This window comes from Chelonia mydas, chromosome 6 (assembly GCF_015237465.2).
Source record: "Chelonia mydas isolate rCheMyd1 chromosome 6, rCheMyd1.pri.v2, whole genome shotgun sequence".
Taxonomy (NCBI): domain Eukaryota; kingdom Metazoa; phylum Chordata; order Testudines; family Cheloniidae; genus Chelonia; species Chelonia mydas.
The window spans coordinates 121540855-121554343 of NC_051246.2; positions in this window are offsets into that span (position 1 = coordinate 121540855).

Consider the following 13489-nt stretch of genomic DNA (forward strand, 5'->3'; position numbering starts at 1 on the left):
GTGACTCCACTGACATTTCAGATTTAAATATCTGAAATCATGAAAATTAGACTTTTTAAATCTTATGACCATGAAATTGACCAAAATGGACTGTGCCCTACTCATACCATAGAACAGTGTCAAATCCCCAATCTCGTCAGTTTCAAACATTGCCCTTTTTGGAGCAAATCATTTGTGTTTCTTTAGGGCTTGGATTATGTTGAAAGTGTCTCATTAGCCCTTGACTGTTGCCAAATAAACTCGGCTGGTCTGTTTAATTCACCATTGAACATACCCTCTCCGTCTATATTACTGCTTCAGAGCCCAGCGTGGCTGTCTGAAGTTCAAGGTGGTCTGCAAGTGGTGACTCAGTCAGCAAATTCCCATAGGACAAAAAAAATAGCAGGGAGGGCTAGCCCAACAAGCTAGATAATAAGCGGTGATTCAAAGGGAAGGAGGTTTGCTTATTCCTTCTGATTTACTAGTTACGTCTTACTAGACCCTTCCATTCTGCAAACTCCAATCCGAGCACTTAGTGAGTTCATAGATACCCCCAGAAACAAATTGCAAAACTTAGTGCGAAATGATTTTGTTTCTGTGCACTCTTTTAAAGCACGCCAGCAGAGCTGGAATTATCTTTATGGAGATAATTGCTTTGCTGTAGACTGTTTAGTCCGTCGTCTGCAAACGGGCCGACGGAGCTGAATCCGTTCCATGCTGTGGCCTTTGTGCCAGCGTGCAAGCCCTCGCTCTTACACTGCACACTGACAATGAGTCGCTTCGGCCATCCTGCCTTTGCGTTTCAACCGGGCTGCCAGCATCGGATCGGAGTGTTCCGAGCGCCTCGGAGCTGCACGGTTCTAACTCCCCATCTCCCGAGTCCTGCAGGGATCACTGGCCATGCGTGATTACTAAATAAAATAAACCTCAGCTTAAAGGCACGAAAACCCACAAGACGGTCAACACCGAATAGAGTGGGGTTCTCAAACTGGGGGCCGTGACCCCTCAGTGGGTTGCGGTTATTACATGGGGGTCGTGAGCTGTCAGCAAACCCCGCTTTGCCTCCAGCATTTATAAAGAGTTTAATATATTTCAAAAGTGTTTTTAATTGATACGGGGGTGGGGGGGTCACATTCAGAGGCTTGCTCTGTGAAAGGGGGAACCAGTACAAAGATTTGAGAACCACTGGACTAAATGAACCCCAGCCAGAGCAATTTGTGCTTGAAACAGGGCTGGGCGAACCTCCGGGAAATCAAGAGTGTTTCAAACCTCTCCAACTATTTTTGATGATGTTGTTGTTGGGGTTTGCAAAGCTTTTCTGCTGTAATTTAACCCACTGAACTGTCTCATCCCTCTGGCTGGGACAGATGGATGGCCCTGTATATAGCGCACACTGACGTGTTATTGTTATTTATTATTTGTATTATCCTAGCATCTAGGAGCCCCAGTCGTGGGCAAGGACCCTGTAGTGTTCAGAGCTGTGTGCAACATATTCTTCATTAACATTTCTCACTTTCCTCCCATCTCTGCTCCTTTCCTTTACAGTCTCCCTGGATTTGATTCATAGCTGCATAAATTTCAAGGCCAGAAGGGACCATTGTGATCATCTAGTCTGATCTCTCATAGAACGCAGGGCACGGGACTTCCCCAAAATAATTCCTAGAGCAGATCTTTTAGAAAAACCATGTATTGGATTTTTACTCTGCCCATTCTCTGCTCCATTTCCAGCCCCTGTTTTTTTACTCCTACTGGATCTTTTACTTGCTGCCCTGGGAAACGGGAACGTTGTAAAGTTTAAGTTGAATTTTAACTTTCCAACACAAAAACAACTGCATCAGCTCTTCGGGTCTGGGACTGTCTCTCAACTATATGCTTAGTACAATGCAGCCCTGATCCTGACTGAGGTCCCTGGGTGATGCCATAATAGAATCCATTCTAATAGTAATGATTGTGTAATTAGGCAAAGTGAGTTTGCCCATCTCAAATTTTAAGATATAGATGTGTAGCTGAAAAACAACCCTCGAGGTGTGAGCCAGATTTAGGGATGAAGGCAAGCAAGATTGCCATTTCAGTGTATCTGGGGAAAGGAATTTGCATATCTGGGGAATATTTTATACATTCCACCCCCAAGTCTCAGCTGTGTCCCTTTTTTATCAATGAACCTTAATGCACAATACATTCCCTAAAGCAGCCAACAGCTCATATCTGTTTGTTTCATTCATTTATTTCATGCTTGCGGCTGAGACACCTGAATGCATCATCCATAAAAACAAAACAGAAATGTGGACAAAGACAATGGTTTGTTCAGATTTGAGATGGGCCCTGACTCACTGATGGATTTAGAACACCCAGAGGTGTTTGGCTCTGGGGTTCAACCCATCATAAAGACATAGGCCAACTGCAAAATGTAGACCCAGAGTTCTGATTCATGCCAGTCCCTCGTTTAAACCCATTCATCAAAAACTCAGTCAAAATAGATCAATGCAGCTTCCATGCTTGGAAAGCTAAGAGCTCAGATGGACTAACAGTAGGAGCAAAAAGAAAAGGAGGACTTGTGGCACCTTAGAGACTAACAAATTTACTTGAGCGTAAGCTTTCGTGAGCTACAGCTCACTTCATCGGATGCATGTGTCCGGATGCATCCAATGAAGTGAGCTGTAGCTCACGAAAGCTTACGCTCAAGTAAATTTGTTAGTCTCTAAGGTGCCACAAGTCCTCCTTTTCTTTTTACGGATACAGACTAACACGGCTGCTACTCTGAAACCTAACAGTAGGAGCAGTTTCACATTCAGGGACCTTTCTCTGAGAACCCCTACTGTTCAGACCTCAAGAATGCGGACTCATCTGCAAAAGCTGCCAGGTGTTTGTGGCCTGATCCGGGGAGGCACCCACAATTCCGTAAGCACTGCTAGCATGGAGAGCCTATTGCAACACATAACTATTGCTTTCATAACGTTTTCTCTGCAACTCAATAGTTTCCTTTGCAAATAATCCCATCATTTCAACAAAAGCTGTTGCACAAACATGATCCAGAGAATACTTTCTCTAGCCACTTACATATCACCCATCTACTTTGCTGGGACCTTGAACAGCTCAATAGCTGGCCTCCTTCAATTAAAACGGTTTCCGGCCATTGAGGGCATTAGACATCTCTCTGAGATTAAGTGGCTACCAAGGTACAGAAGAAAACAATGGAAACTTGTGTTTGTTGTCACATCCCATAGCACAGATCTGCGGAGCCATCTGTTCAGGGCTCTGACAAGCTCAGCATGGGACAGCCATGTCTTGCTCCTCCCACTCTGCCCGTAAACTTTGACTCTGAAATTAGAGCCAGATGACACCAGCAAGAGTTAATTGTGACTTGGGGGGCGGGGAGGTTGCTCCAAACCATGTGTGCTGCAGAAGATAATCCAAGGAAAACCTCCCACTTTCTGAAAGGAAATGATGGATGACCTCACATTTTCCATGATTCGTTGCCACCCTGACAGTGTTCCCCGACAGGCTCAGACAGTCAATACAAGGATGCATCAGGGAAATAATAAAATAATCAATACTGGGAATAATGTTCTTAAGTAACTGATAACCAGAGTCCTTCAGGTATCAGACGACCCAGATGATCAATAAGTGTCTGGCTAAAAGAAAGCTGCCGCAGTGCAGATTACACTGTCTAAGAAAGGGCGCCTGACTGTTTTTTGTATTCCCATTTGATTACTTCTCTTTCTCCTTCAACAGTGCCCAGATCAGCTGTTTCTAAGCCCACCTGGTCCCCATTATACCTACAGCACCTAGTTTATACAAACCAGCTCCCAGACGTCTACATCTCTTTAGCTTTGCAATCCAAGTAAGGCTCAGCAGTTCTTTTCGTTATTATAAATACTAAGACTTTGACCTCACACAGATCCTTCCAAGCAAGAGCTCAAAGTGCTGAATATTCATTAATTTAGCCTCAGCCAAACCTCTTGGTGTGGGAAGTGTTCACCACCTGGTTTTGCTAATCATGAAAATGAGGGGCTTTTCTCATGTATAATTATTACCAAAGTTGCCCAGAAACAGCTGGCTGGATAATCCACGGTAAAGACTATTTGTTGCAAACTTTGTTTTTTTTAAAAAAAACCTAAATAATTTATTCATGAATATTTTCCTCCACCCTATTTTATAAGAAGCTCTACTTGAAAACCAGATGTAACAAAACCTTTGTTCTGTTTCACCTACATGCTTTTGTGTGGGTGCGTAGCCAGAAGCCTGGATAAAATTAGTGACTATGTTTGAGGATAAACAAAAACAAAACAAATATTTCACCTGTTTAAATCAATTTTGCTTTAGATCCTGCTTGCGGCTCTCCACAATTGAAGACGACACTCCTGCATGGTAACCTTCAGCAGGTACAGTGCACCTGATTCAATATTAAATCATCTTATGTAACCACCTGGGGATTTAACCCAATTCTGAACGGTGAAGGGGCAATTTCATCCTTAGTTTTAGAAATCTGGTACAGTAGGTGCCAAACTTCCAGCAAGCCGACTCTACGCAGGATAGACTTCACAGAACTACAAGCCACCGTGCATCTAGGTTCCCGTGCAGCAAAACACCAAAGCGTGTGCTTAATTTTAATGTAATTATATGCTTAAGTGCTTTCCTGCATAGGGATGGACATTGGCATTGCTGAATCAGGTCCTTATGCAGACTAAGTGTCTGGTAAGTAGGTACAGGGCCACGTGATCGGATTTTATTATTTTTTGTACGCCTTGTCAATTGGGTGTTTCCCTTTCTGGAACTACACTGACAACAAAGCAGTTGACACGCAGCACCTGAAATGTGCATATTCCAATTGCTTCATTATGATGTTAAGGACCAACATTTGTATTTACTAAATCCTCCACACAAGGAAGCCAGGACCAGAGGTGCCAGTATTATAATACAGCTTAATCATTTATCAACTTCACACCATTATTCTAAGACTAACAGCTCCAGCTCTTGGCATTGAATACTAATGCCACTGACTCATCAGTATTCTGAAGGGCCATGTGTGCATCTCTCAGCCGCACATGCTGATAGCACGCTAGCCACGGAGGACATAATGGCAATTCACACTCATTCTCGTCTTGTGCCTACCATTGTCTTAAAGAGCCAGCTCCCAGATGTTCCAGGCAATTGGCCCTGCCACGCTCCTCAATACAGACCGAGCCAAGGTTGCTTTGTGAAATGCAAGTGAGCCGTCCTACAAAGAAAAGCAGTCGCGGGTCTCTTCCAGACTGATTCTACCTCTCCCATTGTTTGCTGAACCCTTTCGTTTGTAAAGCTCAGACTGCAGCCGCGCTGAAGCACGAGCCTGGACAAAAGAACTTGGCCCCTCTTCTGAGCCAATCCACACCCCAAACCACAGAGGCCTAAGTTGGAGAGGTGACATCCAAACTGGAACACAAGGAGAAGAGAAGAGGGATGCCGGGTGGGGTACAATTTTTAGGAATAAATAACTTTGCCTGTGGCAGGGGGACCCACATATCACAAGGGTTGCCCAGCTATTTGTCAGGTGGCTGCGCCTAATTTCTTCATCATCATCATCTTCTTTTTCCAATGCCAAAGGTGGATATGGCCGAGGTTATGAGCAAATTCCATCCACATCTGTTTTGAGCCACCATTTGAGCCCATTGGGGCACCATCGTCTCCTTGGACGTCCCTGGCCTCTCTCTCCACTCATTCTTTTAGAGCACAATTTTTGGCAGTTGCTATGGGGTCATTCTAGCAACATGGCCAAACCAAATTTGCATATTTATTATTAGATTGTGGTAACAGCTAATGGCCTCAATGGGGCTGGGGCCGCATTGTGCTAGGTACTGTCGAAATTTTTCAGAGATGATCCTGCCCCAAAGCACTTGCAATATATATTTATTAGGTTAGATAAATGGGCACAGTCACACTGCCCTTCTCGCCAGATGAACAGGAGCTGGTGCATCACCGTTACAGGCCAGCAGTTGTGCTCACCTTGCAGTTATAGGAAGGCGGCAGCTACAGGCCGGGTTTTATGTTCCACTTTAGGATCCCGGTCTACAATGTCAGTTTCTGACTTCAGCATCCTTGATGTAAATACATTACAATAAAATCGAGTGGTTTGAGGTCCGACATGTTCTCAGTCAGAGGACTAGAGCCTGACCGTGCAATGGAGATACATATGAGGAGCTATACTTGATGTTGTAACATCTCTTTCCCCATCTCCATCCAGTGAGCTATGAACCTAACCCCATGTTGACTTGTGAAGGAAGCAGCTTTTGGTCTGTAATGAAGGACAGTTGAGAAACATTGCCCTGTCTTTCTTTAGCAAGTTACACTGATCTCAAGCATTTCTACCAACATGGCTCACTTGAGGGACCCAATCTCCTAGTATAATTACTATTTATATATCCAACAGTGATAAGAGGCCCCAGCTGAGATCAGAACCTCATGGTGCTAGGCACTGCACAACCACAGAGTGAGATACAGTCTCTGCCCCAAAGAGCTTACAGTCTGAATAGCCAAGACAGACGAAGGGTGGGAGGTGAAATGGAGGCACAGAGAGGTGAAGTGACGTGTCCAAAATCACACCACTGATCGTGGCAGAGCTGGGAATTAGGTCTCCTGATTCTCAGCCCAGTGCTTTATAGCAGCAGTTCTCAAACCAATCTCTGTACTTCTCTTCTAGAACAACTTTTTTTAAAAACTGATTTTATGCCAGTGTAAGAAATGAAGCCCATTCTTCTTGCTAAAGGCCTCCTAAATATGAAGCAATAAGTGTCATGGTTTAGACTCAAACTCTCTCTTTTCATCCTTGCACACAATGTAACCATTGTTACACAGTGTGACTCAGGAGTCCCGTGACCCAGAAAAAAAACAGTTCAGATTCATTTACATTGAATATGTGGCTTAATATGGTGGCTATTTTAAGGGAGATGTAAGACACTCTGTCATGATTGTTAAGTGTCTGTATGAAACACAGAATATAAGCCAACGGGTCATGAAATGCAGAATTTCTTTCAGCCTTATCTTCCTTTTTCACCTTGCCAGCCTGCAAGCAGTCAGATATAACATATAAAGCAGCACAATCTGACTCCCAGAATGGAAAAATATTAATCTTTAAATGACTTTGGCTTTTGCTAGTGAAATGGGCAGCTGTAACTGCAGGAAACATACTATTAAATATTATTAAATACCTAAATAACTTCTGACAAGCGTCTGAGTGGGGCTGTAAGAAAACTAAGCCTGTCCAGCAAGCATGCTCCCATATCCTGGTTTTATGGAATGCTGAAATGAAGTAAAATAGAAATTTTAAAATAAGGGGAAGAAATCAAGGCAGCAGGAAAAGCTTACGTTGCATCTCAGGCTTTAGCCTCAATTGGCCCCACCATGAGGCTTTCCCCTTACTCTGAGCCCATTCCCAAGTGCGGCAAATCACCACAAATCCATTTGACAGATAACCCAGCAGAGCTGTACCTTGCCTAGCACTCTGGTGTACAGCTGTATGCTAGCCAGTCGTATTTGGTGGAGGACGTGGTAGGTCCCTAGGGACTGGGTCCTTGCTTCCACACTATGGGAAATGTTTCTCTGCTTGATATTCAAAGGCCCAGGCAGTTCCCTTTGCACCAGGACTTCCCCACATGAATGGCTTCTCAGGCAGCAGGGGTGGCAGAGGGTAGGGGCCACCAGCATGAGCCGGCTCCATTGGGAGTATTTCTGCAACGTGCAGCCAACCCTTTGCTGATTCTTTTGCCTTGAGAGAAGCTGTTTCGATGTCACCGAGTTCTTTGGGAAGTCTTCACTTGGAGTAACTATCATCTTCATCAGGGGATCCCTTTGGCTCACACTGACAGGTACACAGTTGGCTAAACCTCAGCCATGTGTCATTCTCAGTACATGGCTATCTAGTCTTGATAAATGGTGTGACAACAACAAGACATCTAGGGGCAGATCCTCAGCTGGTGTGAATTGTCACAGCTCTCGTGCCTTCAATGAAGCTATAATAATGTGCACCAGCTGAGGATCCATACATCAAAGACCTGTAGGAATAACTGTTATAGACAATTATACATAGTAATACAAACACGCACGGGGAGTGGTCAATTATTCAGAGTACTAGCCTTTACACATTATTGGTAAATGGTATAAATAAGCTTCTTTCCCATTTTTTTGGCTGGTATAATTTGGACACATAAACCACATACTGCAGAAAAACTCTTGCATCATTAAGTTCATCCACTATGACACACGGCCTTTTGGCATATGCGCTGTAAGAAACACACCTTTTCACTGAAGAATCCCACCCTTTCATCAAAAAGAAATTAACTTGAATAATCTCTGAGTAGTTTTAGTGTTGTTTTGTTTAGTTAAACTACAGTTTGTATTATGGATATTTCAATGTTCCATACAACTGTTCAGTTCTGACCAACATTTCTACCCACCTTAATTTCTGATGCTGACTTGTTTGGAGAGAGCTGCGAGTGTCTTACCTGAAAGCTGTACAAAGTTCTGTGAAAAATAGCATAGAAGAGGACCCAGGGAATATTCACATGAGTCTGCAACAGTTTTATTAGTTGGATTAATATTGTCTTTCATAAAGGTACATCTAAAGTCCCAATTCAGAATGCTCTGGATATCACTTAAACATGTGCTCAACCTTAAGCCAGGTGTCAATAAAATAAATAAAATGGAAGAAAGGGGAAGTTGATAGTAATGAATATAAATCAGAAACTAAGAATTGTAAAAAATAGATAAAGGAAGCAAAGAAACACAAGGAAAAATCTATGGTCAGCAGAGTTAAGGACGATAAAGAAAGAGGGGTTTTTAAGTATATTCAGAACAAAATGAATCCTAGCAATGGTATTGGGCCTTACTAGATGGAAATGGTAGAATTAATCATGCAAAAAGGCATAATTGTTCGAGAAATATTTCTGTTCTGTATATGGGGAAAAACAGATGATATCATCATATCATATGATAACACTCTTCCATTCCACCAGTATCTCAAGAGGATGTTAAACAGCAGCTACTAAAGTTAGACATTTTTAAATCTGCAAGACCAGATAACTTGCACACAAAAGTTTTAAAAGAGCTGGCTGATGAGCTCACTGGCCCATTAATGTTGATTTTCAATGAGTCTTGAAACACTGGGGAAGTTCCAGAAAGTCTGGAAGAAAGCCAATGTTGTGCCAATTTTAAAAAGAATAAACAGGATGATCCAGGTAATTATGGGCCTGTTAGCCTCACACCAATCCTGGACAAGACAATGGAGTGACTGATACCAGACTCAATTAATCAAGTATTAAAAGATTATGGAAAATAGATCCTGTCAAACTAACTAGATATCTTTTTTTTTTTATGAGAGTTTGGTTGATAACATTAATAGTGTTGATGTAATATATTTAGACTACCGTAAGGCATTTGACTTGGTACCACATGCCATTTTTATTAAAAAAAACTAAAACGATATAAAAATAATATGGCAGCATTATTTGGATTCAAAGCAGGCTACCTGATAGGTCCCAAAATGTAACTGTAAATGGGGAATCACCACCAAATGGGTATGTTTCTAGTGTCCTGCAAGGATCAGTTCTTGGCACTACACTATTTAACATTTTTATTAATGACCTGAAAGAAAACATAAGATCATCACTGATAAAGTCTGCAGATGGCACAAAAATTGGGGGAGTGGTAAACAGTGAAGAGGACAGGTCACTGATACAGAATGATCTGGATCATTTGGTAAGCTGGGCTAAATGTAAATGTATACATCTAGAAACAAAGAATGTAGGCCATACAGATACGATGGGGAACTATCGTGGGAAGCAGTGACTCTGAAAAAGATTTTGGGGTCATGGTGGATAATCAGCTGAACATGAGCTCACAGCACTACATGATGGTCAAAAGGGCTAGTGAGACCATTGGATGCATAAACAGGTGACTCTTGGGTAGGAATAGAGAGGTTATTTTACGTCTGTATTTGTGACTGATGTGACCACTGATGGAATACTGCATCCAGTTCTGGTGCCCACAATCTAAGAAGATCAATTGGAGATGATTCAAGGAAGAGCCATGAGAATGATTAAAGGATTAGAAAACATGCCTGAGAGAGAGAGAGACTCAAGGAGCTCAGTCCATTTAGCTTAACAAAGAGAAGGTTAAGGGTGACTTGATTACAGTCTATAAGCACCTACATGGGGAACAAATATTTAATAATGGGCTCTTCAGTCTAGCAGAGAAAGATATATCATCATCCAATAGTGGGAAGTTGGCGCTAGACAAATTCAGATGGGAAATAAGACATACATTTTCAACAGTGAAGCTAATTAACCATTGGAACAACTTACCAAGGGTCGTGTGGATTCTCCATCACTGGCAATTTTTAAATCAAGAATGGATGTTTTCTAAAAGACCTGCTCTAGGGATTATTTGGGGGAAGTTCTGTGGCCTGTATTATACAAAAGGTCAGACTAGATGATCACTATGGTCCTATCTGGTCTTGGACTCTATGCATATGAATCTATTAAATATATGGCCCCTGAGCTGCATCCATTTCACATGATGTACTTATGTGACCTGTGTGACATATTCAGAGTCTCCAGAATCTAAACTTTTATTTAAATAAAAAAGTATGTTTCTATCCTTCATGACTGCAAAGACAACCTTGCAAATCTGAACTGAGTGCAACCGATGAGGTGATGTCTGCCTGAGTGTGCAGATAGCCTGAAATAATGACTCACAGGATTGGATTCAGCTGTCCCCTATTAATCTGATTGGAGCATCAAAAGTAAAGCCAATGATGATAGGTCAGTCTGAACGTAAACTCTTTATCCACTGATCATTTTAAAGGATGAAATGGGGAGCAGGAGTTGGGGGCAGTGATGGGAAACTGCATCTCGACCTCTAGACCCTCACTTGTGCAATTCCATAAGGATCAATTCTCTCTGTAGTCCTTTACAACAACATCTACACACAACCATTAGGTGAACTGGTCAAATAACATGGACTCAAGTGCCAGCAATATGCAGGTGACACACAGCTCCACCTGTCCTTTACAGTGGACATCACTACCACCGAGATGGGCAAGTGCTTGGATAAGATCACTTCATGGTTGAAGAACAGCTGGCTGAAGCTGAACCCAAACAAGAAAGAGGTGATGCTGGTGGGCAGATGACAAGATTTCTAAGAGCTTGCTCCCATGGTGCAGTCTCTGCTGGTTAAAGATCCATAGTTGGTCAATTCAGTCCAAAGTCTAGGAGTACTCTTGGATTCCTCACTGATGCGGAGGTCTCACATAACAGCCACCACTGGTAATGCTTTCTACCATCTCCACTTGACCGAGAAATGTGTCCCATCCTGGCAGATGAAGACCTGGCCTCAGTTATTCACACCTTCATCACCTCTCGGCTAGACCACAACAATGCGCTATACCTGGGCATGAAGTCTTCACCACTTCAGAAACTCCAACTAATTCAAAATGCTGCAGCACATCTCCTCAGCAACATAGGCTACTGCAAACATATCAGACCTGTCCTCTGCTCTCTGCACTGGCTTCCTATAAAATTTCAGATCCAGTTCCAGGTCTCGGTCCTTATCTTCAAAGAGCTCCACAGCCTGCATCCAGGGTACCTCAAAGATCATCTCAAGCTTCAGAGCTAAGACGCAGCTGACAAATCCACGCCTCAGGCGCAATGGCACTTTCAACACGAAGGGTCAAGCTCGTCTGTGGGGGAGACAGAACTTTCTCCAGCGGCAACCTGAGACTGTGGAATGAACGTCCCCGAGAGCTAAGGACAATCATAAACCTCACCACTTTCCACTCCAAGCACTCTTTGATTTTGCCTTCTCTAATACTGAAACAGGGTTGGCTGCCTGCCGTGGATCCAGAGGTGGTTCTGTGGCACCTTGCCTCAACTTCCCTCCTGGATGCCTCAACAACTGCAGATCACAGTCAAAAGATAATTAAGACACTCCCCTTCTGGGGTCCAATTTCTTTAGTCCTCACTAGGATTGCTACCTTTTTAATTGCTGGTAACCATACCCTCGAGGCTCTGCCCCCTGCTCCGCCTCTTCCCCCAAGGACCTGCCCCCGGCTCTGCCTCTTCCCCCCAAGGACCTACCCCACCTCCTCCTCCCAAGGCCCGGTCCCCGTCGCTTGCTCCTCTCCCACCTCCTCCCATCACTCACTGGATCGTCTCAAGGAGTCTGACTGCAGGTAGGAGGCGGCCCTGGATGAGCAGGGGCTGGCGCAGGTTAATGACCCGGCACCTCCCCCTGTCCTGCGGTAACTGGACTTTTGCTTCGGGTGCCATTTAGGGTTGCTAGGTCCCCGAAAAACAGGCACCTGGCAACCCTAAATGGCACCCGGACACAGAAGCCCAAAAGCAGACTGTCCGTGGAAAAACCGTATGGGTTGCAACCCTAGTCCTCACACACACTGGCCCTGCAGGCCCCAATCCCAGTTCAGTGTCTCCCTACCCTTGGGTAGGGAGTCCCCAGCCCTCCTTCCCAGAGATGGGTCCCAGCTCCTTTCCCCTCTTCAGGCCCCCAAAGTCCCCTGATGTCATGGTCTTCCCTGTAGGAACCTCTCCCCTCCTCTGCCCTCCCCTAGCCCTGAAGCTTCCTGCTCTTTTCAGGTGTGTACACACTGCCCTTGGCAGAGAGCCTCCCAGCCTGGGTAGACAGACTCATGCTAGTTCAGCTCAAGCTGACGCGCTAAAAATAGCAGCATGGATGTGACAGCTTGGGAGGCAGATCAGGCTCTCTAGCCCACCCAACCTCCTGCGTGTGAGCTGGGCTTGCTAGCCTGAGTCTCCACCGGAGCTGCAACGTCCACACTGCTACGGTCAGCGAGCTAGCTGAAGCCGCGCAACCACAAGTCTCTCTACCCAGGCTGGGAGGCTCACTATAGGGGAATCAGCTGATTCCAGCTCAGGCGTGCCTACCTAGTAACTAACTCGTACTAGTCACTAATAACCCAGGCCTCTCACCCTTAAAGGGGCCACCCATCCTGTTACAAACAAACACAGAGCATCAGTTATCTTTAGATTTAAAAAAGAAAAGATGCTACCAAAACGAGACACTTGTCCTCCTGGGAGAGGATGAGAGAACGAACAACACAGGACTTAATGCACTACTAGAAGGCCTTCAGATATTATGGCAATGAATATGGTACAAACACCTGAATAGAATAGAATAGAATTAAAACCCACTGGGTCAGGAATGGGGAGCTGCTGTAGGGAAGGGAATGCAGGGAAAATTAGAGGAAATTCACAAAGAGGGGGAAAGGAGAGAGAAACAGAAGGGAGGATGGGGAAGGAAGATAAATAAGGGCTGAGACAGCAGTGACCTAAAGGGGAGCAGATTTTTTTACTGAACGATGAATGCAACAAGAAAGCCCTGAACAAGTAATAAATAATGAAACATTTAGTTACTGCATAAAGGTCGTATTTGTCCCTGGATCTCTGTGCAAACCTCTTACTGACATCACTGTGCAGTCCTGAATTTATAGCCTGGCTGGTCC